The 15273-nt window shown below is 40.8% G+C and overlaps 1 long non-coding RNA gene across 1 annotated transcript in view; it reads left to right on the top strand.

Annotated features, from left to right (window-relative positions):
* The first annotated feature begins 38 nt into the window (after positions 1 to 38).
* Positions 39 to 15273, top strand: part of LOC130708189 (uncharacterized) — a 32009-nt gene continuing 16774 nt past the window's right edge. Inside the window, exons 1-2 of the long non-coding RNA XR_009008276.1 lie at positions 39 to 123; positions 1801 to 1982. This is a non-coding gene — a long non-coding RNA (uncharacterized LOC130708189). The remainder of the gene's footprint in view (positions 124 to 1800; positions 1983 to 15273) is intronic.

The raw sequence follows: 15273 nt of genomic DNA, 5'->3' as shown, positions 1-15273 counted from the left end.
CGGAGCGGCTTGCGGGTGCTGCGCATGCGCGCGGGTGCTGCGCATGCGCACGCCTATGGCTCGCTGGGGTAAGCTGCATACAGGTCCTTGTGAGTTGCGCGAGACCGGAAGCCTTTACTTAACGTGAGTCTCAAGTTATTGGGCCATCACCTCGACTGTGTTCGTTTTTCATCTCTCAGAGGTTGAATGGCGGTAGATTCTTTGGGTTTATGAGATTTAGCATGTAGGACTACAGTGCTCATACATAAGCATTACTTTAGTTGCTTCTTATAATAGCAATATGAATTCATGTCTCTCTACCCCAAGCTATTGAATGTCTACTTTGCAAGCACAATGACAACTAAGCGCTTTTTATCAATAAGCTCATCAAAGTTAAATTTAACATGCTGCAGAAAGGCAAATCTTGGAGCGGCTCAGTAAGCATAAACTCTAGAAGGAAATTCTGACGAGATACGAACTTGTGCTGAGATTCTAGGAAAAGGGTAGAGGAAGCAGAATCCGCTTTGAACTGAGTATCATAGATCTTTGTTCATGAGGTGGATGGAAGGAAACAGGGCTGGGGAAGTTATTGTTAAGAAAGCAGCAGTCACTCAAAGGAAGGGTCGTGTGGCCTCACCAGGTCCCGTTAGAAACACTGTTTAGAGTTCTGTTAGGAACTCAGTCTGACTACCAGCATGGGGTGAAAGGCAGACTCAAGTTTCCTAGGACACTACAAAGTTAAGATAAATGTGTAATGCTATGATCCCAAATCCCTTATCTGAAGTTCTGCACCTGGGTTGTAAATCCATCCTGCTTCTCTGGATCAAATGAACCCCCCGGGCTCACATTTTTTAGGCAAGAGTAGAATGTTCCATTCTCAGATAAAACTTCAAACAGCAAAATTTCTCACAAACTGGTACTAGGGGACAGAGTTTTTAGCACTATAGCTTTGAGTTAGTTTACAAAGACAGTTTTAAATACCACCCCAGTACTATAATTTATCATCTAACAAAAATCTAGTGTGCATCTACTGTAGTCAAAAAGACCTGCAAATAATAAAAAGAGCCTTGCAGGGAATATTATTGGAGCATAGAGGGATATTTGTGAAATGTATTCTTTCTCAATGGTTTTACTTCTTCATGTGTTTCTGACACTAGAAAAATAAGTTCTGTCCCTGCTGTAAGTGCTGACAATGGTTAATTCTGCTTTGATTGCACTGTTACATGTCCTGTCTTCCTTTTCTCCCAAGTTGGTATTTCTCACCTCTTGCAGCCCATATGCCATGCTTTGTATAAGATTAAAGCAAGAAATTACTGCCATCAAAAGCAAAATATTTAATACTAAACAGAAAAAAATTGTTTTTGACAAGGACAGGGACAAGTATGCTGAGTCACTCATTTTTCCATTCAATAAATATTTACTGATTATGTGTCAGACACCAGCATGAGGAAAACAGACACACAGTCTTTGCTGTCAGTGAACTAAGAGTCTTGTGGGGATACAGACATTAACCAGCAAATTCTAATAAGGAAAAGTAGTCTCAGTCATGAGACTCTAATTGAGATATTCCTTTATGTTTGGGGATGACCTGAGCATAGAAAGAACCTGTGTCTTGTCCTCCAGATAAAGCCCCAAGGAATGATAAGATTAACAGAAAGATTCTCTGAACCAAGGTTTTAGATGAAGAGTTTGGTAGGAAGATTTTAACAAGCTATCACCCAGGGAAGGTGACAGATTTACAGCGGCATAAGAGCAGTACAGTAGAGGTAGCTAGGTAGGTGACAGGAAAATATGCCTGACGACAACCCTGGTCTACTACAGGTCACAAAGAGAAGCATCAAACAGCAGTCATACCCTATTATCCTGATAGCTGGCACGGAGCTGAAGGTAGCTGATACAGAGCCTGAAATAGTGCTTCAGTCAACATGTATCATGCAGATGGAGGCCGATGGATGCGACGGTCCAGCCACCACAGGGGATCTTCCAGGTCCCAACGGAGAGGGGTAAGGGACTGAATAGCACCGTGAGTATGGGGTCAGAAGGACCAAGACAACTGATGGTTGCTAGGTACTTTATTTAGAATTTACTGAATCTTATATAGACAGAAGAGGAACTCATTATTAGACAATAATCCCATGGAACTGCTTATCGTCTCAGTTCAGTCACTACCACAGACGTCAACAAGTTTACAACAACTATCCTTGAACATTATCTTCCCTTAACCAGGCTCACACACAGCCCCCAGCCATAGGGAACAACCAGGACTCTCAGTTCCCTGAGGTCTCCTGGCTTGAGATAGCTTTGCTAATCTCTTTTACATTCCTCAGGCCTGGGAAAAAGAGTGCATTCCAAGGTAAGGGCTTTGCTTTTTGTGAGAGACATACTGTCTCCTCCAGGAGTTACCTCCGGCTAAGACTGCATGCTTCCCACAGGTGGACAAAAGATGTTTCAGCAGACACCAATGGGGATATATACTGAAGACCAGAACGCAGAGGAAGAGATACCTATCCATTAAGTGGATGTCAGAGAGGAGAAAATGGCCCCATAACAGATGCCTTCGCTGATGTAGATGCCAATAGCCTCCCCACCTTAGATGCCATCCTAAGTCAAAGGTGGGGAAGAGGGATAGAAATGACAGAATTTACATTTGAAATGACTAAGGAAACACTAAAACAATTAAATGAACCTGAAAGATAACTGTTTTAAGTTTCCTGCTCTCGTGAGAATGGGGCTTGAGGGAGAGATTTAAGTAAAAGTTACATTAAAGCTGTATATTATATAGAGATATTACAGAAAAATAAGAAATGGCACATTGGAATTTATGACCTATGCACTTTCTATATGCTACAAAAGCTTTTAGCAGGGTATACCATGATCAGATTTGTATGTAAAACAAAAATTACCCTGTATGCCTGTAAAGAATAGACTGAAGTTGGGTCAGGAGTAGATCAGGGAAAGCTGGATTTTGCCAGATGAATACAGAGGGGGATACTGTAAGCCCAGGAAATAGTTTGCACGAAGGTATGCAGGCAGGAAAGTAAAAGGCATATATATGGAATTCTGAATGACTATCAAGTGGCTAAGATAGGATGTATTTCAAAAACTAGAGAAAATGAATCTGGAAGGCTATGCATAAAAGTTGGACTTGTATTGTAAGCAGTGGGGAACCACTTAAGCTTTATGAGTGTAGTAAAAGACTAGCAGATTGTGTTTTAGGAATAAGGAAGTAGAATGGGTGGGGATTGTATGATAGCAGCAAAAATCCAGACACAAAAAGACTCTAGGCTCATTTTGTATTTTCCCTGCCCCAGCCATAGTACTAGGCATTTCACTAATCGCTGAGAGTTTTTGGTTTTGCTTTGTTTTATTTTGTTTTTTATCAAGAATGTTAGGTTTTACCAAACACTTCCTGCATCTATTGAAATGATGATGTGGTTTTCCATTTTAATCTGTTGGTGAATTATGGTGATTGATTTTTGAATATTAAATATACCTTGCATTGCTGAGATAAAGCTGACTTGGGCATGGTTTTTCTTGTCATGGTCACGGACTTTCAGTCAGAAGCAACTAAACATTTGCCTGGATAGTTTTTGACAAATGACTCTTTCCCCAAGAGTGGCTTTAGTACTAGGCAAGAGTTCTGAATTAAACAAAATAAAACAAGCCTTTCAGTGGCTTCTTCCAAAGTTCTTCTGTCTTAAAGAGAGAGGTAAAATAATAATGGCTGTTTTGGGGAATGAGGGTTTGAAAGTGCTCCAGCCCAGTTTTTCTCCCTATAGTACTTGGAATGTAAACTTTTTTTTGTTTTTCCCAAGGCTACCATAGTTCTGGGAGCAGGGGATGGGATACGGGTAAGTTAAAACAAACAAAACTGACTGTTCTTATTGATAGTCCTCCAACTTTCATGAAAAAGCCTCCCAGGTTGCTGAAAGACTTTCAGTAGTCTTCACAGTTTTCAGAAATGTAGATTTTTATAGTTTGTCAGTTTTCTTTTTGTTTTTATGGGGGGATAAATTTTTGGATATCCTTACCCTGCCACTTTTGCTGGAGTCCTCAATTGATTACTTTTTTTTTTAATGAATTTATTTATTTATTTATTTATTTTTGGCTGCGTTGTGTCTTCATTGCTGCGTGCTGTGCGCGGGCTTTCTCTAGTTGCGGGGAGCAGGGGCCACTCTTCGTTGTGGTGCACGGGCTTCTCATTGCAGTGGCTTCTCTTGTTGCAGAGCACAGGCTCTAAGCACGCAAGCTTCAGTAGTTGTGGCAGGTGGGCTCAGTAGTTGTGCCTTGTGGGCTCTAGAGCACAGGCTCAATAGTTGTGGCGCACAGGCTTTGTTGATCCGTGGCATGTGGGACCTTCCTGGACCAGGGCTCGAACCTGTGTCCCCTGCATTGGCAGGCAGATTCCCAACCACTGCGCCACCAGGGAAGCCCTTGATTACTTTTTGAGTGAGCGTTGACAGTTTGTCTTTCAAGGATTTTTAAAATTTATGTTGCCAAAATTATCGGCATAACACTGTAACATTCCGTTGTTATCGGTGCAATCCTTAGTGATTTCACCGCTCTAATTTCTGATATTGGTAAATTGTATCTTCATTTTTTTTCTCCCTAATCACTGTGGTAAGATGTTTATTAATTTAATTGATCTCTTCAAAGAACCAAATTTTGGATTGATTGAGTTTTGCATTGCTTTTTGTTTTCCATTTCATTGATCTCTACTCTGATCTTTACTATTTCCCAAGGTCTGCTTACTTTGGGTTGAATTTTCACTTCTTTTTCTAGTTTCTTAAGTGGAAACTAAGATTATTGTTTTGCAACCTTTGTTATTTTCTCATATATACTTGTAGTGCTGTATATTTCCCCTCTTAGAACTGCTTTAGTGGCATCCCACAAATTTTTATATCTTGTCTTTTCATTTTCATTCAGCAGAAAATTCTTTCTAATTTAGTTTTTGATTTCTTTTTGACCCACAGGTTATTTAGAAGTGTATTCTTAGTTTCCAAATATTTGGGTATTTTCCAGATAGCTTTCTGTTTTTTATTTTACTTCATTTTTCTTCAAAGAACATCCTTTGTATGACTTAATTCTTTTAAAATATATTAAGAATTTTGTGGGGACTTCCCTGATGGCGCAGTGGTTAAGAATCCGCCTGCCAATGCAGGGGACACGGGTTTGAGCCCTGATCCGGGAAGATCCCACATGCTGCGGAGCAACTAAGCCCGTGTGCCACAGATACTGAGCCTGCGCTTTAGAGCCTGCGAGCCACAACAGCTGAGCCTGTGCTCCACAGCTACTGAAGCCCATGCGCCTAGAGCCAGTGCTCCGCAACAAGAGAAGCCACTGCAGTGAGAAGCCCGCGCACCACAACGAAGAGTAGCCCCCACTCGCCACAACTAGAGAAAGCCCGCGTGCAGCAACAAAGACCCGAAGCAGCCAAAAATAAAATAAATAAATAAATTTATTAAAAAAAAAAAAAAAAAGAATTTTGTGGCCCAGAATATGGTATATTTTCAAGTTCATTAGAAAAAAAGATGTGAATTCTATTTTGGGGTGGATTACCCTGTTAGGTAAATTAGGTGAAGTTGGTTGATAGTGTTCAAATTTCCTATATCTTTACTGATTTTATGTTACTAATTTTATGAATTAATGAGAGAGTAGTGTTGAAATTACAGACATTTGCGTATTTTTTGTTGCCATTTTATCAGTGTTTGGTTCATGTCTTCTGATGCTCTGTTATTAGGTATGTAAACATTTAGGTTTATTATGTACTCTTGATGAATTATCTTCTTTATCTGGAGTAATATTCTTTGTTCTGTAATCTTCTTTGTCTGATATTAGTATCATCATTCCAACATTTTTTTGATTAGTGTTTGAATGGAATATATTTTCCATTCTTTTAACTTATTCACATGTTTATGTTTAAAGTTTAAGAAAAAACAGATTTATTGAGGTATGATTGGTATACAAAAACTGCACATATTTAAAGTGTATGAGTTGATGAATTTGGGCATATGCATACACCTGTGAAATCATCATCATAATCTAGGAAATAAACATACCCATCACCTCCAAAAATGTTCATATGTCTCCCTCTTGCCTTTAGTTAACATGAGATCTACCCTCTTAACAAAAATTTTAAGAATGCAGTACAGTATTGTTAATGTAATAGGCACTGTGTTACACAGCAGATCTCTAGAACTTGTTCATCTTACATAACCGAAACTTTATATACATTGAACAACAAATTCTATTTTCCCTTGCCCCTAGCTTCTGGCAACCAATAATCTATTCTCTGCTTCTATGAGTCTGGCTATTTTAGATACCTCATATACATAGAATCATGCATTATTTGTCCTTCTATGACTGGCTTAATCACAGCGTAATGTACTTCTAGTTCATCCATGTTGTTTCATATGGCAGAATTTCCTTCATTTTAAGGCTCAATGATATTTCATTGTATGTGTATATCACATTTTATTTTTTATCCATTCATCTGTTGATGAACATTCGGATTGTTTCCATAGTTTGAATATTGTGAATAGTGCTGCAGTGAACATGGGAGTGAAGGTATCTCTTGGAGATCCTCATTTCAGTTCTTTTGGATATATACCCAGAAGTGAAATTGCTGGATCATATGGTAGTTCTGTTTAATTTTTTGAGGACTCTGTTTTCCATAGCAGCTACCAGCAATGTCCAAGGGTTCCAATTTCTCTATATCCTCACCAATATTTGTTGTCTTCTTTGTGGGGGTCGAGGGGATAATAGCCATCCTAATTGGTGTGGCAGGATAGCCACTGTGGTTTTGATATGCATGTCCCTCATGATTAGTGATATTGAGCACTTTTTCATTTTGGTCATTTTTATGTCTTCTTTGGAGAAATATCTATTCAACTACTTTGCCAATTATTTGAGTCATTTGTCATTTTGCTATTGAGTTGTAGGAGTTCCTTATATATTTTGGATATTAACCCCTTACCAGATATGTGGTCTGCAAATATTTTCCCCCATTCTGTAGGTTGTCTTTTCATTCTGTTGATTGTCTCCTTTGCTGTGCAGAAGGTTTTTGGTTTGATGTAGTGTTGCTTATTTATTTTTGCTTTGCTACCTGTGCTTTTGGTGTTATCTTCAAGAAATCATGGCCAAACCAATGTCAAGAGTCTTTTCCCCCATGTTTTCTTCTAGGAGTTTTACAATTCAGGTCTTATGTTTAAGTCTTCAATCTTTTTTGAATTGATTTTTGTATCCATTTCATGATTTTGCATGTGGATATCCAGCTTTCTAAGCACCATTTGTTGAAAAGACAGTTCTTTCTCCATTGTGTACTCTTGGCTCCTTTGTCAAAGATCAGTTGACCACTTATACTTGGGTTTATTTTTGGGTTCTCTATTCTGTTCCATTGGCCTATATGTCTATCTTTATGCCAGTTCCATACTGTTTTAATTACTATAGTTTCACATTATATTTTGAAATTGGGAGGTGTGATGCCTCCAGCTGTGTTGTTCTTCCTCAAGATTGCTTTTGTTCTTTGGGGTCTTTCTGGCTTAATATCACTTATAGGTTTTTTTTTCTATTTTTGTAAAAAATACCATTGGGATTTTGATGGGGATAACATTGAATTTGTAGATTGCTTTGGGTAGTATGGACATTTTAACAATATTAAGTCTTCCAATCCATTAACGTGGGATGTCTTTCCATTTATTTATGTATTCTTTAATTTCTTTCATCTGTTTTTTGTAGTTTTCAGTGTTTTCTAGTTTTCAGTCTTTCATCTGCTTGATTAAGTTTATTCCTAATTACTTTATTCTTTTTGGTACTATTGTGAATGGGATTGTTTTCTTAATTTCCCAGTATGGATAGTTCTTTGTTAGTGTAGAGAAACAAAACTGATTTTTACCTATTGATTATATACCCTGCAACTTTACTGAATTCATTTATTAGTCCTAACAGTTTGTTTGTGGAGTCTTTAGAGTTTTCTGCATATAGGATTAGGTCATCTACAAACAGATAATTTACTTCTTTCTTTACATTCTGGGTGCCCTTTATTTCTTTTTCTTGCCTAATTGCTCTCACTAGGACTTCTAATATTACATTTAAAAGTGGCAAGAGTAGGCATCCTTGCCTTGTTTCTGATCTTAGAAGAAAAGCTTTCAGCTTTTCACCATTTACTGTGAAGTTAGCTTTGGGCTTACTATATATGCTCTTTGTCATATTGAGGTAAATAACTTCTATACCTTGTTTGTTGATAATTTTTATCACAAAGGTGTGTTGAATTTTGTTAAATGCTTTTTCTGTATCTATGATGATAATCATGTGATTTTTGTCCTGTATTCTGTTAATGTGGTATATTATGTTAATTGATTGGAATATGTTGCACCATTCTTTTTTTTTTTAACATCTTTATTGGAGTATTATTGCTTTACAATGGTGTGTTAGTTTCTGCTTTATAACAAAGTGAATCAGCTATACATATACATATATCCCCGTATCTCCTCCCTCTTGCATCTCCTTCCCACCCTCCCTATCCCACCCCTCTAGGTGGTCACAAAGCACTGAGCTGTGTTGCACCATTCTTGAATCGCAGGGGTAAATCCCACTTTGTCATAATGTACGATTTCTTAATATGCTGTTGGATTCAGCTTCCTAGTATTCTGTTGAGGATTTTTGCATTTAGTTCATCAGGGGTATTGGCCTGTAGTTTTCTATTTTTCTCTTTTGATTATTTGTCTCTAGTATTTATTATTTCCCTTCTTCTAATAACTTTGGGTTTGGTTTATTTTTCTTTTTCTAGCTCTTTGAGGTGTAAAGTTAGGTTGAGCCCTTTTCTTATTTTCTAATGTGGGCATTTATCACTATAAACTTCCTTCTTAGAACTGCTTTTGTTCCATCCTTGTTTGATTTATTTGTTATTCAAGAGAGTGTTGTTTAATTTCAACATATTTGTGAATTTTCCTTCTTCTGTGATTTCTAGTTTCATTCCACTGTGGTCAGAAAAGATATTTGATGTGATTTCAGTCTTCTTAAATTTGTTAAGACATGTTTTGTGACCTAATAAAATACAGGGTATTTTCCATCTCAAACACTGTAGTTTTCATCTCTAAAAATTTGATGGGAGTTTTTTTTTATTGTCCATGTTTCTACTTAACATCTTCAATCTTTTCTTTAGCTTCTTGAACATATAGAATATAGTTAAGATAACTTTTTAAGGTCCTTGTCTACTAAGTTTATTATTTGTGTTATTTCTAGATCTCTTTCAATTGATTGATTGGTATGTTTTATTCCAATTGTGGGAACAGGAACTATGTCTGTCTCTACGAGTGCCTCTGACACTGTTTCCTCTAATCTTTTCAGGTGGTTCTCTCAGCCTCAGATAGTTTCCTTAGCTGTGTTTGCTGATCAGTACTCAACTGAATACTCCAGGGGAACACTCTTCAGATCTTTAGAGTTCTCTCTGTGTGCATCTTGCTTCTCTGTGGTACTCTGCCTTGCAAACTCTAGCTACCATGGCTTCCCTGGATTCTCATCTCTCAACACAGAGACACCATGGGTCTCTGCCTGCATTTCCTTTCCCTATGCTACAGTGTGGAAACTTTCTATAGACATTAACCTGGGACAATTGTAGGACTCATTTTTTTTGTTTCTCATCACTCAGGGATACCTGTCCTTCATTGCCTGATGTTTTGTGTCTTGAGAGATGTTGTTTCATTCATATTTTGTCCAGCCTTTTAGTTTTAGTTGTTTAAGTCAGAAGGGTGAATCAGATCCCTCTGACTCCATCTCAGCTGGATTTAAAGAATGGTTGGATCCTCGAAACACAATTTAATGAATTCTTATTACCCAAATTCTGTCTAATTCTGAAAAGTAAGTTGCTGTGGCTAGTGAAAAAGCAATAAATTTTCTTCTGCCGGTTGTTACAACCTATTTGCTTCCTATAAAAGTGACAAACTTTCAGAGACTTCATTGAAAAATCATTATCAAGAATTACATATTGCCATGTCAAGCATAAAACCTGATAGAAAAAAAATGTTATGTTCATGGAATCAAGTTCAAATTTCTCAGAAAATAAAAATAAAAAGATTTAATTTAGAAGTTTTATACCAATTAAAATTTAATATCTTTCTTAATACTTTATAGTTCATTTTTTTGTCTGACTTATGTAATATGAAGAAATTAATAAAATTTTCCACTAGCCTGACATAGATGCCCTCAAAACTCCTTTAGTTTACTTCAGTGTGCTGTACATATTTGATCTTTCTCTGTGTGTCCCATTGCATGAAAATGTTTGTAACCCCTCACATGAAAAGTGAGTCTAAATCTTGAAAGACACTTTGCTATAAGTAGCAACTGTAGAGGTGGGGATGGGTGTGAGTGAGCTCATGACTGTTGGTAGGGGGCACCCAGAAAGTTTCTGTGTGTGCATAAATGTGTGTTTTAGTTTTCCTTGTTGAGAGGTATAATAAAAGCAAAAGGAAGGTCAGATTTGATTTAGAAAGGAGATCATTTTATAGTCATCATTGCATTACTAGACATCTTGTAGCATACTGGTTGCAAAAATGGCTTCAATCCTCTATCTCTCCTTAGATCCACACTCTATCTATTGTGACTGTGCTTGGCGGTGGCTTATTTTACATGATTGTTATAGCAGTTGCTAACTGATACACATCTGTTGTAATGCATTGGAGAAAGAATTCAGTAATATGCGGATCCTTCCACACTCAAACATGTTGGCAAAGCTCTCACAGATGTTGGATATATCTGCTGAGGTGGGCTTCTTGACTCCCAAGCAAAGATGTTGCCTTACCTTTTGCATCATGCAGGAGTGAATGTTTGTCAGATCAGGTACCTTGGCTCATGACTCTGGTCTCCATGGGCAAGGCAGGCAGTGAAAGTTGCCCTAAAATTTCATAAGCTTTCATTCATAATTTTAGCCAGATATTTGAATATACGATAAAATGAGGCAAAGCATTCCCAGGGCAAAGTGGAAAATGCTCATATCATCCATTTTTAAAAAGAAATATGATACATAGTCTGAGAAGGCAAATGGGAGATTTAGATTTTTAATGTAAGTGGGTTTTGAGTCAGTCATTTTGTTGTAAAGAGAGACTGGGAAACTTGACTTGAAGCTACCTTTGCAGAGCAGGCTCTTTGTTTTAAATTAGATTTTAGGTTTATTTAGGGTTGTTTGGGGTTTGATATACTTGGAGGAGGGGTTAAAGTCACCATGCATAAGACTAACCTTAACTAGAGGTCCCCCAACCTCCAAACACTGAGGTAGAATAAGAGAATACTCTTATAGTAAGAATAAAAGGGGTTGGGCAATTGAGTAAATGAGAAATACACAGTGGTCCTCACTTAGGAATGAGGGGACAACCTCCTGATAATTGTTAAGGGTGAAACAATAGTCTATGTGTAAAAGGTAGAATGCTACAATGGATGATTACTGATTTAAATGTTTCATTGAAATCAAATTCTCTTAAGATCTGCCTACTATGGTTTATATCTTATCATATCTGCTTTTATTATAGAAAGTTTCATTCTGGGCCATAGTGTCATCTATCTGTAAGCCATCACAATTAAGTTTCTGCTCCTTTAAATTAAAACAAGAACTTTTGTTTACAAAACCCACAAAAACTAAGTAAAATTTAAGAAATTTATGTCAGCTCTGAGATTTTCAGAGGATTTCTTTAGATAAGATTCATAAAAATGCAGATGGTAAGAATATATAATTAGATTTAGGGAATTTCAATTTTAATAACAGAGTAAAGCACTGTCTCTTGTCTATAATTTAATAAGGAAAATTTTCCTGGGATCATAAACTATGAAATTATAGCCTCAGAGGCTTCTCAATGACAACTAACACTAAGATTAAGTAAGAGCTTTAGAGTTAAACATCACAGCATCATTTTATTGAAGATTATATCTTTGTAAATAGTAGCTATAAAACTAAATCAATGGATTATGAAATTTTTACCACTAGAAGTTAAGGAGAAAAGTTTATGGGCAAGCTGAATCAATAATTTAAGATTGTAGGGGAGGGAGAAGATGGCGGAAGAGTAAGACGCGGAGATCACCTTCCTTCCCACAGATACAGTAGAAATACATCTACACGTGGAACTGCTCCTACAGAACACCCACTGAACGCTGGCAGAAAACGTCCGACCTCCAAAAAGGCAAGAAACTCCCCCCATACTTGGGTAGAGCAAAAGAAAAAAGAAATAACAGAGACAAAAGAATAGGGACGGCACCTGCACCAGTGGGAGGGAGCTGTGAAGGAGGAAAGGTTTCCACGCACTAGGAAGCCCCTTTGCGGGCGGAGATTGCGGGTGGCGGAGGGGGGAAGCTTCAGAGCCACGGAGGAGAGCACAGCCACAGGGGTGCGGAGGGCAAAGCGGAGAGATTCCCGCACAGAGGCTCGACGCCGAGCAGCACTCACCAGCCCGAGAGGCTTGTCTGCTTAGCCGCCGGGGCGGGCGGGGCTGGGAGCTGAGGCTCGGGCTTCGGTCGGATCGCAGGGAGAGGACTGGGGCTGGCAGCGTGAACACAGCCTGAAGGGGTTAGCGCACCACAGCTAGCCGGGAGGGAGTCCGGGGAAAAAGTCTGCAGCTGCCGAAGAGGCAAGAGACTTTTTCTTCCCTCTGTGTTTCCTGGTGCGCGAGGAGAGGGGATTCAGAGCGCCGCCTAAACGAACTCCAGAGAAGGGCGCAAGCCGCGGCTATCAGCGCGGATCCCACAGCAACAGGGGCGCAGAGGGAAAAACGGAGAGACTCCCGCACAGAGGCTCGGCGCAGAGTAGCACTCAGCAGCCCGAGAGGCTTGTCTGCTCACCCGCCGGGGCGGGCGGGGCTGGGAGCTGAGGCTCGGCTTCAGTCGGATCGCAGGGAGAGGACTGGGGCTGGCAGCGTGAACACAGCCTGAAGGGGTTAGCGCACCACAGCTAGCCGGAAGTGAGTCCGGGAAAAAGTCTGCAGCTGCCGAAGAGGCAAGAGACTTTTTCTTGGCTCTTTGTTTCGCGGCGGGCAAGGAGAGGGGATTCAGAGCGCCGTCTAAACGAACTCCAGAGAAGGGCGCAAGCCGCGGCTATCAGCGCGGATCCCACAGCAACAGGGGCGCAGAGGGAAAAACGGAGAGACTCCCGCACAGAGGCTCGGCGCCGAGCAGCGCTCACCAGCCCGAGAGGCTTGTCTGCTCCCCCGCCGGGGCGGGCGGGGCTGGGAGCTGAGGCTCGGGCTGCGGTCGGATCGCAGGGAGAGGACTGGGGCTGGCGGCGTGAACACAGCCTGAAGGGGTTGGCGCACCACAGCTAGCCAGGAGGGAGACCGGGAAAAGGTCTGCAGCTGCCGAAGAGGCAAGAGACTTTTTCTTGCCTCTTAGTTTCGCTGCGCGCAAGGAGAGGGGATTCAGAGCGCCGCCTAAACGAACTCCAGAGAAGGGCGCGAGCCGCGGCGATCAGCGCGGACCCCAGAGACGGGCGTGAGACGCTGGGGCTGCTGCTGCCGCCTCCAAAAAGCCTGTGTGTGAGCACAGGTCACTCTCCACACCGCCCCTCCCGGTAGCCTGTGCAGCCCGCCACTGCCAGGGTCCCGGGAGCCGGGGACAACATCCCCGGGAGAACGCACTGCACGCCTCGAGCTGGTGCAACGTCACGCCGGCCTCGGCCGCCGCAGGCTCGCCCCGCCTCCTCTGTACCCCTCCCTCCCCGCGGCCTGGGTGAGCCAGAGCCCCCGAAGCAGCTGCTCCTTTAACCCCGTCCTGTCTGGGCAGGGAACAGACGCCCTCAGGCGACCTACACGCAGAGGCGGGTCCAAATCCAAAGCTGAACCCCAGGAGCTGTGCGAACAGGGAAGAGAAGGGGAAATCCCTCCCAGCAGCCTCAGAAGCAGCGGATTAAAACTCCACAAACAACGTGATGTGCCTGCAACTGCTGAATACCTGAATAGACAACGAATCAGCCCAGATTCAGGAGGGGGACTCTGGGAGCAGGAGATATTAATTCTTCCCCTTTTCCTTTTTTTTGTGAGTGTATATGTATATGCTTCTGGGTGAGATTTTGTCTGTATAGCTTTGCTTTACAATAGCTTTATTTTACTTCACTATATTATAGCCTCTTTCTTTCTTTCTTTCTATTTTTTCTCCCTTTTACTCTGAGCCGTGTGGACGAAAGGCTCCTGGTGCTCCAGCCAGGCATCAGGGCCGTGCCTCTGAGGTGGGAGAGCCAACTTCAGAACACTGGTCCACAAGAGACCTCCCAGCTCCACGTAATACCAAACGGCAAAAATCTCCCAGAGATCTCCATCTCAACATCAAGACCCAGCTTCACCCAACGACCAGCAAGCTACAGTGCTGGACACCCTATGCCAAACAACTAGCTAGACAGGAACACAACCCCATCCATTAGCAGAGAGGCTGCCTAAAATCATAATAAGGCCACAGACACACCAAAATACACCACCAGACGTGGACGTGCCCACCAGAAAGACAAGATCCAGCCTCATCCACCAGAACTCAGGCACTAGTTCCCTCCACCAGGAAGCCTACACAACCCACTGAACCAACCTTAGCCACTGGGGACAGACACCAAAAACAACGGGAACTACGAACCTGCAGCCTGTGAAAAGGAGACCCCAAACACAGTAAGATAGGCAAAATGAGACGACAGAAAAACACACAGCAGATGAAGGAGCAGGCTCAAAACACACTGGACTTAACAAATGAAGAGGAAATAGGTAGTCTACCTGAAAAAGAATTCAGAATAATGATAGTAAGGATGATCCAAAATCTTGGAAATAGAATAGACAAAATGCAAGAAACATTTAACAAGGATGTAGAAGAACTAAAGAGGAACCAAGCAATGATGAAGAACACAATAAATGACATTAAAAATACTCTAGATGGGATCAATAGTAGAATAACTGAGGCAGAAGAAAGGATAAGTGACCTGGAAGATAAAATGGTGGAAATAACTACTACAGAGCAGGATAAAGAAAAAAGAATGAAAAGAACTGAGGACAGTCTCAGGGACCTCTGGGACAACATTAAACGCACCAACATTCGAATTATAGGGGTACCAGAAGAAGAAGAGAAAAAGAAAGGGACTGAGAAAATTTTTGAAGAGATTATAGTTGAAAACTTCCCTAATATGGGAAAGGAAATAGTTAATCAAGTCCTGGAAGCACAGAGAGTCCCATACAGGATAAACCCAAGGAGGAACACGCCAAGACACATATTAATCAAACTGTCAAAAATTAAATATAAGGAAAACATATTAAAGGCAGCAAGGGAAAAAAAACAAATAACACA

Source organism: Balaenoptera acutorostrata, chromosome 5 (genome assembly GCF_949987535.1).
Source record: "Balaenoptera acutorostrata chromosome 5, mBalAcu1.1, whole genome shotgun sequence".
In the NCBI taxonomy this organism is placed as follows: Eukaryota; Metazoa; Chordata; class Mammalia; order Artiodactyla; family Balaenopteridae; genus Balaenoptera; species Balaenoptera acutorostrata.
This window is presented reverse-complemented; position numbering and strand designations above follow the sequence as displayed.